This window comes from Neophocaena asiaeorientalis, unplaced genomic scaffold (genome assembly GCF_003031525.2).
Source record: "Neophocaena asiaeorientalis asiaeorientalis breed wild unplaced genomic scaffold, Neophocaena_asiaeorientalis_V1.1 scaffold737, whole genome shotgun sequence".
Classification (NCBI taxonomy): Eukaryota; Metazoa; Chordata; class Mammalia; order Artiodactyla; family Phocoenidae; genus Neophocaena; species Neophocaena asiaeorientalis.
The window spans coordinates 754,455-771,200 of record NW_020175012.1 but is presented as its reverse complement, the minus strand read 5'-3'; the positions used below and the strand labels follow the sequence as shown (position 1 = coordinate 771,200).

At 48.5% G+C, this 16,746-nt stretch overlaps 1 protein-coding gene across 1 annotated transcript in view; it reads left to right on the top strand.

Moving 5' to 3' along the window:
* The window catches only part of POU2F3 (POU class 2 homeobox 3), an 83,726-nt gene that overhangs the window by 16,647 nt on the left and 50,333 nt on the right, over positions 1–16,746 (top strand). The gene's annotated exons all lie outside the window — the stretch shown is intronic.

The window sequence follows — 16,746 nt, the reverse complement described above, 5'->3', positions numbered from 1 at the left end:
TCTAGGAAGTACCTGGGGTGAGGTGAGACTTGGGGGAAGGTGCAGAACAGTCTCCTATCAACAGCTCTTTCTAAATGAGACACACGGGCGCACGCGTGCGTGTGCACGCACACACACACACACACACACACACACACACACACACACACCCTTTTATGATTAAATAACAGAGTGGGTGTGAAAGCACTTTGCAAAGTGTATGTCACCACACAAATACAGTCCATCATTAGGTTGATAATTATCAGAAACGTTCAGGAGACAAGACAAAGCTCTGTCACTGAGCAGTGTGGGACAAGTCTGCTTGTGCCTTAGACTCGAGTTTCCTTGTCATAATATGGCGGGAGAGAGGGCTTGAGGGAGTAAAGTGAAGAGAGTGAGCTGGGTGGGCTCTAGGATTCAAGCCTGGTGACTCTGGTCCTGTGCCTTGGTCTGTACCCACTCTCTCCCTTACCTCACCTCTCTGGAGGACAAAAAGGAAGCCACAGCCCCTCCAGATGTCCAGGGGGAACTGATAGGAATCCCTGGATTCTGAGAGGATATCTTGTCCATACCTCTTTCTTCCTTTGAAGCCATTTCAAAACCATCCCTGGAAAATAAAGGATCCTGTTCTTAGAGCTATTTTCCCCTCATTTATCTTCCATCCTTAAGAAAAGCTAACCCTACAATTTCTCTTGGCCACCTATTCTTGTAGGATACAATTCTCAGTGTCGGAAGTCCTTTCCGACTGGCATAAGCCCCTTGCCCCTGGTTCTGGCCTTCTCAAACCAGAGTGGCTTCCATCTCACCATGTTTCCAGTTTCTGTGCAGGGAGATGAGGAGGTACTAATTCACCATCCAGGCTTCATACCGTGGCTGTGTGTGCCAGAGGTCTCGGGAGAGCAGCCTGTGACGTCAGGAGGTACCTGCCTCTAGCACACAGAGAACCTCTGCAAATAAAAGAATTACTACAGCAGCTCCCACCTGTGCCACACTTTCTCGCCCATCTAGTCCCAAACCCAAGCCCACAGGGCAGGACCATGCTGCTCAGGTGAAAGTGTTGTGAAGTGTTTTTAATAGCAGTGTTTTTTTATATGTTGCTTGAAATCAGGAGGTTTATAACACATTCATGTCCCGAAATGGGTCAAGATACTTTAAAGTCTAAGCATACTATATATGAGTGTGTTACGAGTGTGTATGTCACAATCTCAAGAGGGGTAACAGTCCATATGGACTAAATTAATACTTGCCTCTGGGTAGCAGGTACGTTTGTAAATATAAAATTATGTTAAACCTTAGCACCAGGGCAGGTAAATGAGCCAAGTCCTGCCTGACACCCGCCCCTCTTCCTTTCGGAGGTCTCTTTAAGGAAGGCTACCTTCCCCATCCCAGCTGCCATCTCTGCAGCCCCCAGAAGAACATGGACCTCCTTTTCTCTCTAGCCTAAGAGGGAACAAAGCGAGGGGGCCGGGTCGGGGGAGGCATCTGTGTGCTGTCTTTTACCATCTGGAGTTCCGCTTGGTTTCATCAGCCGTCATTCCTTAGGGCACCGCTTCAAACAATGTGGGCTGCAGGACCGGTCGTTTTACTTCCGGTCTGTCACAGAGCAGTCCACAGTCCCACCGTGCAGGACTGGTATGCAGCTCGTACCCACCACACACATTCAACAGGGCCCAGACTTGTCCCCACTGCGTCCACAGGGAGCGCTCACTAATGACTAATGACGTACTTGGGGTGCTGTGAACATTTCTAAATTCTTACTCTCTGTGTTTGGACGCATCTGGTCTCCGACGTTAATGAACAGTTCAGACCAGCCTGGCTGTTGGACCACACTTGGAGGTGCCCTGCATTAGAGGATAAGAGTGTACATAAGAATGCCCCTTTCCTTTGGCATCCCGTGGGCAATGGATACATCTTATGACCTTCTTAGCATCCCTCCTACTCCCACTGTCGGTGCCGTGGGGGCAATGATGGGGAGATCCAGCGGGAGAGGTCGGTCCCAGGCTATCCTTTGCTTCCAGGGGTGAAATGACAACCACCCCCCACCCGCTACCAACACACACACACACACACACAGAGGCCCTGAGCAGCGTCCAGAGACTCAACGCTGTAGCTTCTGGGCCTTAGCCCTTCACTAAGGCGCCCAAGTTGCAGCCCCCCTCCCTCATAGGCTGTGAGTAAATGCTTTTGGTCTCTTGGGTCCACCCTCCTCCTTAAGAAACAGTTACAGCAATGAACACCTGGTGTGGAAAAATGCTGAACAAGTGGAAAAAGAATTTGAAAAGAAATGAACAGCCAAATTAGGGTTACGTCTTAGGGCTTGAGGAGCAGCCCCAATCCGGACAACTGAAATGCAGTTACACTCCGTCCGCCCCACTCCCAAACACACAGACACACACACGCCCAACTCACACTCACGTGCAAACACACAGGACTCACACGATCCCCACCTCGAAGCCCTCAGGGCAGGGTGGGCAGTCTGGCGGTGGGGTACACCCACTGACAGTCTTCCTTTCTGGTCAAGGCTCTATCAAAGGCAGGCTGGGGTGGTCGGGGGTGTTTGTGAAACTACAGGAGGGGCAGGGGAGACGGAAGTTGGAGTCTCTGCCCGCATTTGCTAGTGGGTCCCCCTCGGGAAGGGAAGGGCTCTGCCAGGATGACCCATCCTTAGGAAGAGCTGCTGAGGGGAGAAGCAGGTGCAGCTCCCCTTGCCTCCTCTCACTCCCCACTCCCCACAGCCAAGGGGAAGAGGGGCAGACATGTCCTTAAAAGGGAAGCCGCAACTGGGGCTGCTTTCCTCTCATTGGAGCCTGAGGGTCTGGTAGGACAGGACTGGGGAAGCTGAGCGGATGACCAGAGTCCTCAAAGGAGGCTGAATTTCATTTCTAGGGACTTCAGCCACGGACAGTTCAAAGTCCCCTCCTGGATTCTCCATGGGCTTAGAGCTGACTGTGGGGGAGCTTTTGGGTAACAGCAGGGCCCTGGGAGACTCAGGGAGGGCAGGCCTTTGTGCCAAGCTCGGAGCACGGAAACAGAGCTGCGGGCATCTCCCCAGAAAGTACTAGTGCTGTTGACTCAAAAAATAATAGGTGTTAATTTGCATGGCATTTTACATACAGGTTCCGTGCCCTGCTTTCCATCTCCTATCACTGGCACCACCGAAGCCCTCTAGGTCTCTCCTCTCCTGTCACCCCCTCTAGGAGCATCGCTGTGTCCTCCAGACTCCAGAACTTCCTCACCACCATCTAGCCCATCCTCGGATTAGGCTAGGCTGAGAAAAAAACAGCGGTTGGTCTCGCTTGGGTGAGACCAAATCTGGGTCCAGATTTGCACTAGAGAAGCAGGCAGGAAGCCTGGCGGGTCTGGGCCCCGTTGGGCACCTCGGTGAGGGGTGCCCCACCTGCCTGCTGGGAAGAGGAACAAAAAATCTAAGCCAGAGAGCCCAGAGAGGGGCCAAAAGGAGAGGAAACCCAGTAGTTGCTATGACGATGGGGTCCTGGCACCCAATTTGCATAGGGCAATGATTTCCATACTGCTGGGTGAATTTCCATATCCCTGCCTCAAAGCCTGTTGGGGCAGGGAGTGGGGAGAGGGGAGAGGTCATTTGAAATTCAAATGAGGGTGATTAAGGTTCTCTTGAGAAGGGAAGCACGCACAAAAAGGGTTAAGCCTGCTGGGAAATGTCTGCTCTGGACTCCAAGGTATCAAACGGAGGTAGCACTGGGCTGGCTGCTCCCACCCTGTCCCTGTCCCCTCCCTTCAGGCCCCTGGAGGCCTGAGGGTGGTTGGCTGAGTGGGGTATTAGTGACCTCTGCCTCTCGGGAGAACCAGCTGGGTCCCCTTCCCCACCTAGCCCCAATTCAGTTTACCCCAGTGTCATAAGGATGCTTGGGCTCTTAAGGACCATTGAGTGAGTTCTGGTCCTGGGCTCAGGCCTGTCTCCCTCTGCTGACAACAGACTAGTCATCTCAGTTTTTCTACCAGTGAAACTGGAAAAACAGTCTGCACCTTCTCGTTTGGCTGAGGAGATGTGAGGAGAGATGGAATCTGGACTCATCTCTACCATGAACCTGTGTCAGCAAGTCACCTCCCTTCTTCAGGCCTGAGTTCGTGCATTGGACGGAGGGTCTGAACTTGAGAGTCTCTAAGATCACTTCCGGCTCTAAGATGCTGAGATCCGTGAGCACATGCTGACCCTTTGTGCTCACTGGTTATTATTTGAAAGATGGGGGTTGCTGTACCTCTCAGTTCCTGTAACGTGTTAGGAAGGGCACTGCTGCCCCCAGCTTACCAAGGTGGAGGCATTAAGCGCATAGACTTTGGAGCCAGAGTCTGTATTTGAATCCCAGCTTTTCTACTTACTAGTTATATGACCTTGGGCTGGTTACTTAATGTCTCTGCTCGGTTTCCTAGACTGTAAAATGGAGGTAATAACAGGGATAGGCTCCTAGAGTTGCCGTGAGGATTTTTTTTTTCTTTTTTAATATTATGGAGAGTAAGGAACTTTTTTTTTATTATTTTTTTGGCTTTTTTTCTTTAATAAATTTATTTATTTATTTATTTATTTAGGGCTGCATTGGGTCTTCGTTGCTGCACGCGGGTTTTCTTTAGTTGCGGCAAGCGGGGGCTACTCTTCGTTGTGGTGCACGGGCTTCTCATTGTGGCTTCTCTTGTTGCGGAGCACGGGCTCTAGGCACACGGGCTTCAGTAGTTGTGGCACGCGAGCTCAGTAGTTGTGGCTCGCGGGCTCTAGAGTGCAGGCTCAGTAGTATGGCACACGGGCGTCGTTGCTCCGCGGCATGTGGGATCTTCCTGGACCAGGGCTCGAACCCATGTCCCCTGCATTGGCAGGCGGATTCCTAACCGCTGTGCCACCAGGGAAGCCCCTGCTGTGAGGACTGAATAAGCCAACGTGTGTAAGATGCTTAGAGCAGAGCCTGCCATACAGTAATGCCATTTGCCAGTATTAGTATCAGAAGGACAGAGTGTCCACACGTGACCCAATGGCCAATCTAGGGACCCTCTATTAGGAATATGGGCTGTCTCCTGAGTAGACCTACCTGTGAATTCGTTCACTCATGGCCAACACACTGTCCTATCCACCTGCGCTTGGGAGTGGGAAGCGTGCTTTGGTGAAGGACCCTCAAACAAACTGACTCCAGGCGATCAGGAAATGGCCGGAAGAAGGAGAGGGAGTTGGTGGAAAGACCCCTCCTCCCAGGACCCAATGTTTAGGGATGGTACAGATTCAAGGAGACTAGATGATGTTTATAGTTCTGGAAAAATCTGAAGGTCTTTTTTCCCCCCTTAAGTTTCTGTGGCAACTCCATATGTGTTTTCATTTGGAGATAGTATGTCAATATATACTGTGGTGTGGTCAGCCTTGGCTGGTGGACAGACGTGGGCTTGAGTTCCTACTCAGCAATTTACTAATCAGTAACCTTGGGCAAGTTGATTGACCTCTCTGAGCCTCAAGTTTCCTCATCTGTAAAATGGGGATAATAAGAGCACCTACTCCTAGGGTGGTTGTGAGGATTAAATGCTCTCCTGTGTATAAAATGTTTAATACAAAGCTTGGTGCCTAGTAAATGCTCAATAAATGTCAACTATTAATTAATCCCTATTATTTGAAAATAGTGTTCTCCTGCCAAAATGTTTGAAAATTCTCTGATCTAGTCCCATTCTCCTATTTTATGGGGAAAGAGAGTGGGGTCAGAAAAGAGGAATGACTTTCTCAAGGTCACAGCAACGGGTTGAGATCCCTGTTTCTTTAAAAGCCCTTTCCTTACCCTAGAGGCAGTCCTCTGTCTTTTGCTTTTGTTTCCTTGTTTTGTTGGACAAAGTCTCCCCCCTCCCCATCACCCTTCCCTCAGAAGTGGCCCCTCCAGCCCTAGGAACACAGGCCCCAGAAGGAGAGGAAGCTACGTTACCCTGCGTGAGGGAAAGGGCATGGCATGGTGTCTGGATGCGGAAGACGGCTGTGTGACGTTAACCAGCCCCGCCCTCTCTGAACCTCAGTGTACTCACTGGTGAAACAGGAGTTCTGGAATCCCGGCCCTGTAGAACTCACAGGCGGGCGAGACTCTAATAAGGACTGGATATGAAAGTGCACTGCACAGAAAGGAACAAACCCAGTGCACGCCCCAAGACCCATACGTGTTGGCCAGCGCACCAGCCCTGCAGCCAGAGCCCTGAGATCCAACTTCCTTTCCTCCAACTCAGGTGCCATGGCCCAGACTCAGTTTCCTTATCTGTAAAACAAGTTGTGAGGCAGGAATGAAACAAGAGTGTATCTGTGGCAGCTCTCAGAAGTGAGGGTTGTTCTACAAATGTGAGATAGCATCTCCCATGTAAGCTTTCTTACCACACACGTGCCCCTCTGAGCGGCACAAAGGACGTGCCCACGTGAGGACCAGCGCCCGGCTGCACGCCCCTCTCGGTAGCTATTCCTGCTCTCCCCACCCACCCTTCTCACCCCCACTTCACTCAGTCCCGGGAAGGGGGTGGCAAAGTGTCTCTTACCAACCTTAAACCTCTTTGAACCTCTTCCCCTCTCAGGGATGGGCAAGGAGTAGAGAAGGGGCTGGTCTGGAGGTGACCTTTAGGGAACCCCTGGGCTATGGTGGAGGGTCAAGTCCGGGCATCGGAGCTCGGGCTTTGTTCCTGCTTTGCCATGTATTACCTCATCCTCTCTGGGAGGATCCCCTACCTGTAAGTGGTGGGTGCTGCACTGGGAGTGTCTGTGTGGTCCCCTCGAGCACAAGAAAGTTCTGATAGAAAAATAGCGGCCAAGGTGCTTCTCTGACCTGTGCTTATTTAGGAGTGATGGGAACCCTGGGTTTCTTTAACAGAGTTTTTCCTTTGAAGTTGGATTTTTATTGTTTTCTAGGGTCAGCGGATTATGAGTGGAGACTTTGCTGGGGAACCTGGCCCTTTGGCCCCATTCCAGGCGGGGGCCTGAGTCCCTGGCCTCTTCAGCATAGCCTCTGACCATGCTGCCCACTTTGGGCCTCAGTGTGAGGCCAGCAGGAGGTACAGGGGCAATGCAGGGGGCCCCAGAGAGTCCCATCTATAGCTCAGACTGAGAAGAAACAGGAATTTTATTTCCTAAAAAATTCGAAGACCTCGGTGAGGAGCCTTTCATTTATCAAAGAATGATGACAGATAATAAAGGGAAGTCGGAGGAGGCTGGGCTTCCCTTTTAGCAAAGGTGGGCAGTGAGTGCCTTCCTCAGCCCCACGCTCCTGACATCTGTGTTAAGGGCCTGCAGACCAAGGCTGCGGGGTTCAGCCTCATGACTGTGCAGGTGGAGAAACTCACTGGAACGCTCACACAGGCCGGGTTGCAAGGAAGCCCCGAGGTCAGTCGCGTTTACTCTGCCATTCTAGAGAGGAAGAAGCTTTAACTCATGAAAATCCCCAAAGCCACAGACGGTCAGAGGTGGAGGGACCCTGTAAGATCATCCCGTCCTGGGGTAGCAAGTGGGTTTCTTCAGGAGAGCTGTTTCTGATCATCGGTGGTCGTCACTATGCACTGAGTTTAGGAAAAGGAAGCAAGTGAGGTGGTCCATTAGTGATGTCTGCCCTGGGCATGGCTCACACGCTGCATCTTTGCATCTGCTATCCACAGCCGGGGACACTCAGCTGGTGGAGACCTGAAGCTCAGATCTCCCATCCCCTATGCCGGTGTTCTTCCCACAGCCCATCAAGGACATCCTGTGTCCTGTTCTGCAGGTGGCTTCAGGGGCCAGCCTCAGTTTCCTCCTGGGCATTTCTTTGCTCCTACGAAGAAGGTGGCAGGAATATAGGCAGAATTTTTTGTTTTAACATGTAAGGAAAATTGAAGCTATGGAGATCAAGCAACTTGCCCAAGGTCCAGCATAAAACAGCCTTTGAGGTAACCCTCAACCTCAGTGTACAGTGTGTTCTCTGTACAGAACTCTGACCATTAGGCAACAGTGCCCAGTTCCTTGGAGGGATCTCAAGTAACAAAAAAGGTAGGCATAGTGTCTGCGGGGTCTTGGGGAAAAGTGTTTTGACTGGTTTGAATGACCTCACTGGGAAGTCTCGTGGTTTGCTCTGGCGGCTGCCTGCCCAGCAGTGCTTCCAAGGTCCTGGTTGCTTTGATCATTGCTATCCCAGGAAGTGCCGGCACATTTGCCAAGTGGTCATAAAATGACAGTGGAAGTCTTGCTGGGTTAACCTGGGAGCGGAGCTGGTGAGAAGAGAAGCAACCCGGAAATGGGAGAGGTTCAGCCATATTGCAGAATGCTCTCTGCATGTTTGCCAGGCAGGAGTGAAAATCCTGCTGGAACAGGATTCCTGTGCTTCCACCTCCCTCACCCAGAGAATTGCTCCCCAGGCAAACTCACATCCCAGCGCTGCCAACGCATGCAAATCAGCGGGCCTGTGAGGCTGTGGCTCAGAGGTGGGAAACAAGAGGGCTGGCGCCGGCTCCTCCTGTCTACTGTCAGACAGGGGTCCTTGCCAGGTGGCTCGGACTGCTGACCTGGTGCCCACCAGATGCCAGGGAAGGAGAGGCAGAGGTGGAAGCTGCCTTTGACCCCTGCGCACCTCCTACAGACTGATCCTTGGCCTTTCTCATGGGGACTCCATTGGGTATTACGGCCATCCTGGCCTAAGGAAATTCTATCCAGAGTCCCGGGTCTCCCCACCAATTCAACGTGCCTTTTACCCTCTTTTGGTCACTAAATCCCATTTTCTATGAACTGGGATGTTGTCTTCATAATTAACCCAAATCCTTCGAACTGTATTCTCGGCCTCTTCCTTTGTCTGGAGCTCTTTGGTATAGATGAACAGTTCTGGGTACCGTGTGGGACCAGGGAGATTCAGGAGTTGGGCCATTTAGCTGGAGCTTGGATGGAGTCCTCAGACATTGTCTGAGTTTTAGAGATGCTAGCAGTGGCGTTAACGCTAGCGTGGGAAGGATGTACCACATTGGGGTTGGAGACGTGGGTTTTTGTCTTCCCCTGAGGATCATTCCCAACACATGCCCATACTTTAAAAGCTCTGTTACTTCGTACATATTATCACCTAACCTTGTTGAGACTCAGTTTTCTCACTGTAAAATGGGGGTGAATAATAGTGCTTCATTTTCCCAAAGGCAGAGCGCTCGCCCTGATCATCTCTTCAGGTCCCTCCCAGCCCCGTGAGCCATAGTTCCAAGGTGTTTGCGCTCTGGCTTTCTTGCTAGAAGCTTCATGGTCCAGAGAGTCCCAGGAGACCATGAGAACCAAAAGAGGCTTGGAGAGACCTTAGCTGGTGTCCCTTCCAGCTTGGCATAGTTCTTACCCATTTGCCCCAAGACATCCAAAGAGAGGATTCTGAAGCTTCCTTTGTGAGCCCTTTCTGCCCCATCTCTGCCCTCTGTGTTCATATCTTTTAGTTGTGGGCAGAACAAACAGGACAGAGGGAAACGGTGGGGAGAGTTCTTTGGTCCTTCCTTGCCTCCCTCTGCAAATGCTACACAGTGACCAGTTTCTGGGAAGGGAAGAAAAAGCCCTGGTACATTTCAATCCGCTGCATTGAATCCTAGGACTTTAGAGATGGAAGGAATTTTCAGTCCCCTGAGATCACCCGAGATCCCCCTCTTGATATTATCAAATTGCCCCTCAATTCAAATACCACTTCTATAACATCCCTGAAATAAGCAGCCTCTGCCTGAGCATTCCTAGCAATGGGGAGCCCTGTTGATATGAAACTGTGGGTTTCACTGCTGGACAATTCCGCGTTTCACAAAATTCTTCCTTATACTGAGGTGAAGCCTGCTTCCCAGGAGCCTCCACCAATGACCTTTGTGGAGCTGGGTCTTTGCAACTGCGGACTAAGCCGGTTTCACATCCATGCCAATATCCGGGGAGGAAGGAAGAGTACACTGACATTGACTGAAGCACTTACTATGCGCCAGGCACTATGCCAAGTAGATCTTTCAAATGCTCCCTCATTGAATTACTTAAAAATGTTTTATTTTGAAAAACTTCAGATACATAGAAAAGAGAAGAGACAGCTCAACGAACAGCGATATACCCATCACCTGGATTTAATAGTTGTTAACATCTTGCCATGTTGGTTTCATCCTTTTTGGGGAGAAATATTTTATTTTTAACTTTTTATTTCAAACGCACGCAAAGGTAGACACGAAAACGATGAGCCCCATATACTCATTGCCTACTCTCAACAACCATCACATTTCTGCCATTCCTGTCACTGGAATATTTTCTTGTAAATTATAGACGTTACAACATTTCAATCCTAAATATGGCAGTATGTGTGTCTAAAACGTAAAAGACATCTAAGGGTAAGTGTTCTCCTCTCCAGGCTAAATATCCTTTCCTCATTTGGTGTGACATCTAAGCCCCTTACCGTCTTGGTCCTCATGTTGCGCAGCCCAGTTCATCAGGGTCCCTTTAAAGAATGTTGCCCTGAACTGGACGTGATGCTCTCAGCAGAGATCTGCAACGGTCTGCATGCCTGCTAAGGCACAGGATAGCGTTAGCTTTTTAAGCAGCTACACCACACCTGTACAGTACACTCAGGCCAATACTGGCTTCAGTCAACTGAAACCCTTTTTGGGTTTCTTTTTCACATGCGCTTTTTCACTAGCGCCAGCCTCCTCTCTCTTCCCCTCCCCACAAGGAACTGCAGTTTGTTTATTTCCAGATACTGTCTGCCAATAAACAGAAACGGGAATCACTTTTTTGTTTTTGTTTGGGAGGGAGAGATATATTTCTTTAGGAGATTTAACCTCTTTGAAAATGTAAAATACAGAGTATAGATATTTTGATGGTCAAGTATCTTAAATTTTGCACACTTGAATTTTTAATCACATATGTTATCTGCTGTGTTAGTCCATTGCTCTAGTTTGAGGTTGGTTATTGGTATTGTTGAAAAAACTCTTTATCAGGTTTCACATTGTAGCCCAGAGTCTTTTGTTTAAGCTTTATTGAGGTGTAACTGGTAAATAAAATTGTAAGATTTTTACAATGTACATCACGTGATTTGATACGTGTATACATTGTGAAAGGATTCCCACCATCTAGTTAATTAACACATCCATCACCTGTATATTTATCTTTATATGTGTGAGAGAGAACATTTAAGTTCCACTATTTTAGCAAATTTTAATTATACAGTACAGTGTTGTCAACTATAGTCACCATGTTATACATTAGATCTTCAGACCTGATTCATCTTATAGCTGAAAGTTTGTACCCTTTTACCAACTTCTCCCTATTTCGGAACCCTTCCAGCATCTGGCAACCACTTTTCCACTCTCTGTTTCTATGAGTTTGACTCTTTTTTATTTTTATTTTTTGGATTCCACATATGTGATACCTTGCAGTATTTGTCTTTCTCAGTCTGGTTTATTTCACTTAGCGTAATGCCCCACGCTAATGCCCCCAAGGTCAATCCATGTTGTCGCAAACGGCAGGATTTCCTTCTTTCTCATGACTGAATGTAACCATGTAACAAGTTATATATATATAACATTTTCTTTATCCATGTATCCATTGATGAACACTTAGGTTGGCTATAGTGAATAATGCTGCAGTGAACAAAGGAGTGAAGCTACCTCTTTGATACCCTGTTTTCATTTCCTGTGGATATACACCCAGAGTAGGATTGCCAGATCATATGTAGCAGATAGGCTTAAAGGTAGGGCATACTTTTGAGCAATTTGACTACTTTAGTTGCTTACCCAGTATGAGGTAGAAAATGAGCTTTCTGGGTTAGAGTAGTTGTCAAAACATAATTCTCTAAGTTTAAAAAAACTCTTTACTTTTTTCTCCTTTTTTTTTGATGGTAAAAAACATAAATATTAAATTTAAACATAAAATGTAAAATTTAAACATAAAATTTACCACCTCAATCATTTCTAATTTCAGCCTCCTCTATCTTTTATGTATACAATTGACCTTTTTTAACCTAAATGTAGGGCTTAGATTTATTCCTGTTACATTCTATGTTGTTGGTTTTGGCCTCTTATTAGAATCGACCAAAATATTTTCTAATCCTGATGTCATCATCCAGTTGTCTGAATTAATCTCACTCTCTGCCTTAAATCACTTCCAGATTTGACCGGCATCAATACTGCTTATTTGCCTGACCTGTTGATTACAGTCTAATACTTGGTTTTCTCTGTGTTGGACTTGGGGTGCCGTGGGTTTATTGCGAAAATTGTATGAGTGTGGGAGTTGCAAAATCCAAGCTTTAGTCCGAAATCAAGGTCTCTGAGGCTGTGTGACCACCGCAAGGTGCTCCCCTCTGAGGTTGGACTTCAGTGTCTTTCCAATGCTGAAAATAACGTTCCGGCCCCTCTGTGTGTCTGTCCTGCTTTGTTTTTTTTCTGCAAGTGGCTGCCATCTTTCAAAGCCAGAACTTGAATAATAGAATATGATCAGGTTTCTGCAGCTGGTGGCACCTATGATGTCTTAGATCTGAATAGAAGATTCGTTTCTGTAGCAGTTTCTTAGTGACTTGGATCAATTAAACACATAGTCATTCAGTTCCTACTATGTGTTAAACACTGTTTTAGGCTCTTGGGGTACAAAAATGAATAAGATGTAATAACCCTGGCCTCTAGGGGCTCCCAGTTTCATGAGGGAAACAGACACACAAAACACTGACATTTAAAAAATGTGGTAGGTGCTGGAAGAGATATAAGTAAGAGAGGCGGAAGCATAGAGGAGGAAATCCCTCATTTTGCTTTGGATAGTTTCATGGAGGATGTGACATCTGAGTTGGGTCTTGGAGGATGAATGTGTATTTTCTAGGGAGAGAGGGCATTCTAGTCAGAGGGAACAGTATGTGCAAAGTCCCTGACAAAGGAGCAGGCTAGCCTGACGGAGGAGTGGCCCGGGACGTGTGGAGCCCAGCCGGCAACTGGAGAGTGCTTCCCAGCATATAGCTGAGCTTTACTGTGTTCCTGGGAAGTGGGTGGAATTGAAACTATGACCTTATTTTGCCATCAAGATGCCTGAGGCTCTGGAGCTTCCTGTCTTGACCAAGGTCACACAGCTTGGGAGCGATGGAGCCAGGACTTGAACCCTAATTCTCAGACTTCAAGTCCAGGACTGTTTCAAGTATGCCCTGCTACTCCTACACACCTCAGCTTAAAGGGGTAGAAAACAAGTTTCTGGTGATTGTGGACCAGTATTTCCCACAATGTGGTGACTGCATCCCTTTCTTTCTCTAGGAAAGAGGGGTGCCCTCCTCGCTGTTTCAAAAATGAATAACTTGGGTCCTGGGTAATCCTTGTCGGTCACCTCTCAACCGAGAGCATTAGGGCAGCAGCAGAACCCCGGTGAGCTTGATCTTGTCCCAGAGTTCCCAGGCACCACCTCCCAGGCCTTTCCTGGAGGCTGGGTGGGGAGAGGTTCCAGGTGGAACAAGGTCCATGAACATGGGAGAGAAGCAGGAAGAAGCAGCAGTAAAATGAGGGCTGAGGCCGTTTCCCCTCAGCCAGATCTGGAGAGAGAATCAACAGTGTCACCAGAAATGAACTAACGCCTGTTTTAGACTGTGTCATGGTGTCTCCACCTAGTCCCCCAGATGCTCTGAGCTCCTTCTCCCCAGCCGGGGGAAGCCATGTCTCCTGAGAATACTCTGACCTGCTTAGCAGCGGAATCAGAATCGGAGGTGAAGTCACTTTGGGGGACTGAACCTTTATTCAGTTCCCAGTGCTGAGCTAGTGCCATTCTCTGCTGTCCCAGAGTAAAGGGGTCTGTCTCCTGGGAGGCCCTGGCTGGCCTGGGCCCCTCCAGTCCAGCCATTCAGTCAGCCTGGGACTCCAGGAGGACTAGATAATGATACCGATGCAGGCCAGGATGAGTTTGATGAGAAGGGGAGACTCCATCGTCAGGCTCCAAGTGCAGCAGGTGCGTCCTCAAGGGGAGAGGCCTCTGGAGAAAGACCCTGGAGAAACTCCTGGACAAGAGAAATTGTTCTCTTGTTGGCTGGTGGGTTTTAAAATTAATCTCTGCGTGCTGTTTGCTTATCTTTTGCGTTTTGTGGATCTCACAAACAACATTCTGACGGCATCCGCAGATATCGAAAGTAAAGACTTTTCTTAATTGTTCACAATCCCGATGACCTCTCCAAGATAGACTGTTTTGGCCCTCAAGGTTTCTCTCCCTTTCTAGGTCTCATTCACATGTATGTTATTACCTCTTCTGGAGGTAATGATATTACACCTTCTCTTGCCTTCCAGACGCCATACCTGCCTGGTCTTCCTCCTACCTGAGTGCCCACTCTTTCTTAATCTCCTTTGCTGGCCCTTCCCCATCATTCCCAACCTTGACCCTTTTATCCTCCTTCCTCTGGACTCAGTTCCTTTGTAAACTCATCAAGTCCTATGGCTTTAAATACCACCGATAAGCTGAGAACTACCCACCCTGTACTTCTGACCTGACACCTATCCTGAGTCCAAACTCCTTTCCCTGTCTCTCCTGGGATCTTTAACCGGCATCTCAAAGTTAACACGTCCCAGAACATAGCTTTTGATTTTATACCACCAGCCAGCTCCTCCCCGAGTCACCCCCATCTCGGGGAATGACTCCACCACTCACTCCATGGAGAAAGCCCAACCCTAGGAATCACCTGCCTCTCCTTCCCTTGCACCACTCCTTGCAGCCATCAGCTGGCCCTGTCAGCTATCAGTTCAAAATCCAGGTCCTTCTCACTACCTGCACGGGTGCCCTTCTATCCTGCACACCGCCCCCTCTCACCTGACCCACTGCGATAGCCTCCTGGTTGTTCTCCCTTCCTCCTTGCTCATCCCGACAGCTGAGCACCGCAGGTGTAAACACTTAAGTCAAATCATGTCACTCCTCTGCTCAAAACCCTCTGATCACTTCCCAACGTCCTTGGCATGAAAGCTGAAGTCTTCCGCACAGCCCGCCTGCCAGACCCACGGCATCTTTCCCCTGGTCACACCCATCCACATGTCTGCAGCCTTGCTGGCCTCGTCACTGTTCCTCAGCAGGCAAGCCTGTTCTTGCCTCCCTCAGGTCCCGATCCCCCTGTCTGGAGTGATCTTCCCCAGACCACCCTGCTTATGGACAGCCTCTGACACACTCTTCCCCTGACCATGTATTATTGCTCTCCATAGTAACTCTCTCTAAATGAAATTATATATTTGTTTTCTTATTCCTTTCATGTCTCTTCAACTAGAAAAGAAGCTCCGTGTGGTCAAGGACTTCTGTCTGTCTTTTCCAGTATTATATTTCCAGTGCCTAGAACAGTGCCTGGTTTAGAGAGTGTATTTAGCAAATACTTGTGGAATGAATGAATTTGCTTTTTGGTCAAATTTTAAAATCACTCCTTACTAGGCCACCTTTACAATGTCATGAAATAATTTTTAATATAAAAGCAATTTTATCTTTAAGTCTACACACACACACACACACACACACACACATACACACACACACACAAAATTTTCAGTCTGTGGGCCCTTCCCATCTTAACTCCCCTCACAGATTATCTATTTAGTCTCAAAATCAGGCTGCTATTCAAAGATGACTTCCCGTCCCACTAATTTCCTCTTTCTCGGAATCCTGTAGCCCTCAACTTCTGCTGTCATCTTGCTGGCCCAGCTGCTCTCGGAGATGCTTCACAACCAATCATACAGGCAAGGGCTTCACTTACCCGTTGTTTAGAACAGAGTAGAGGGAAGGGGGCTTAGGTTAAAGCTCCAGAGGATTCTCCTGGACCCCGTTCACTCATCTGTCAGGTGTTTCTTGAGCCTCTGCCCCATGTTAGGAACTGTGGTGGCCATCGAGGAGAAAAATGAATGTCATCCTCCTAGTTTTCAAGGAATTCATAGACTAGAGGGAGAGAGAAGCATGCAGACAAATAAAGAGTTACATGACATGTGCCATGCGGCTGGTAGACAAGCCTGAAGGACCAGAGAGAAGGGGGACCGACTCTGTGGAAGGGAACAGTGCATGGAGGTGTGGAAACGGGAGAGGTGTGGCGCGTTTGGGCATGAGCGAGCTTTCCGTGAGTCTGGAGCACAGGGTACATGGGAGGGAGGGAGGTGAGATCATGAGAGGCAGCAGACAAAGCAGGGAAGGTAGGCAGAAACCAGGTCATACAGGGACTTATATGTTATACTAAGAAATTTGGACTTCATTCCTCAGCTATTGAAGAACCGATGGAAAGCAGAAGAATTTTCTGATTGAAAGTTCTGAAGTCATTCACATGTTCATCTATTCATTCATTCAACCAATATAACTTGAGCTCCTATTATACACTAAGCCTAGTGCTAGGCTCTGGGTGGTATGTAATATCATTTTCTTGCCATTATAGAGCCAATAATCCATGGGGCACAAAGGAAGGTTGCTTGTCAGCTCCTGCCCTGAAGAGCTGTATGAATAGGAAATTTAATTACAGCAAAGAATGGAAGCAATTTCCCTAATAACAGGTATATGTTTAAGCAGATTTGGTATCTCCATAAATGGAATATTATGGAGCCATTAAAAATGATCTTTGCAAACATAGGAGAAAGATTTATGACGTTCCTTAATAGTGTAGGAGAAAGATTATGACGCTCACTGGAAAATGCAGGGTAAAAAGTCCATACAGGGCTTCGCTGGTGACGCAGTGGTTGAGAGTCCCCCTGCCGATGCAGGGGACACGGGTTCGTGCCCCGGTCCGGGAGGATCCCACATGCCGCGGAGCGGCTGGGCCCGTGAGCCATGGCCGCTGAGCCTGCGCGTCCGGAGCCTGTGCTCCGCAACGGGAGAGG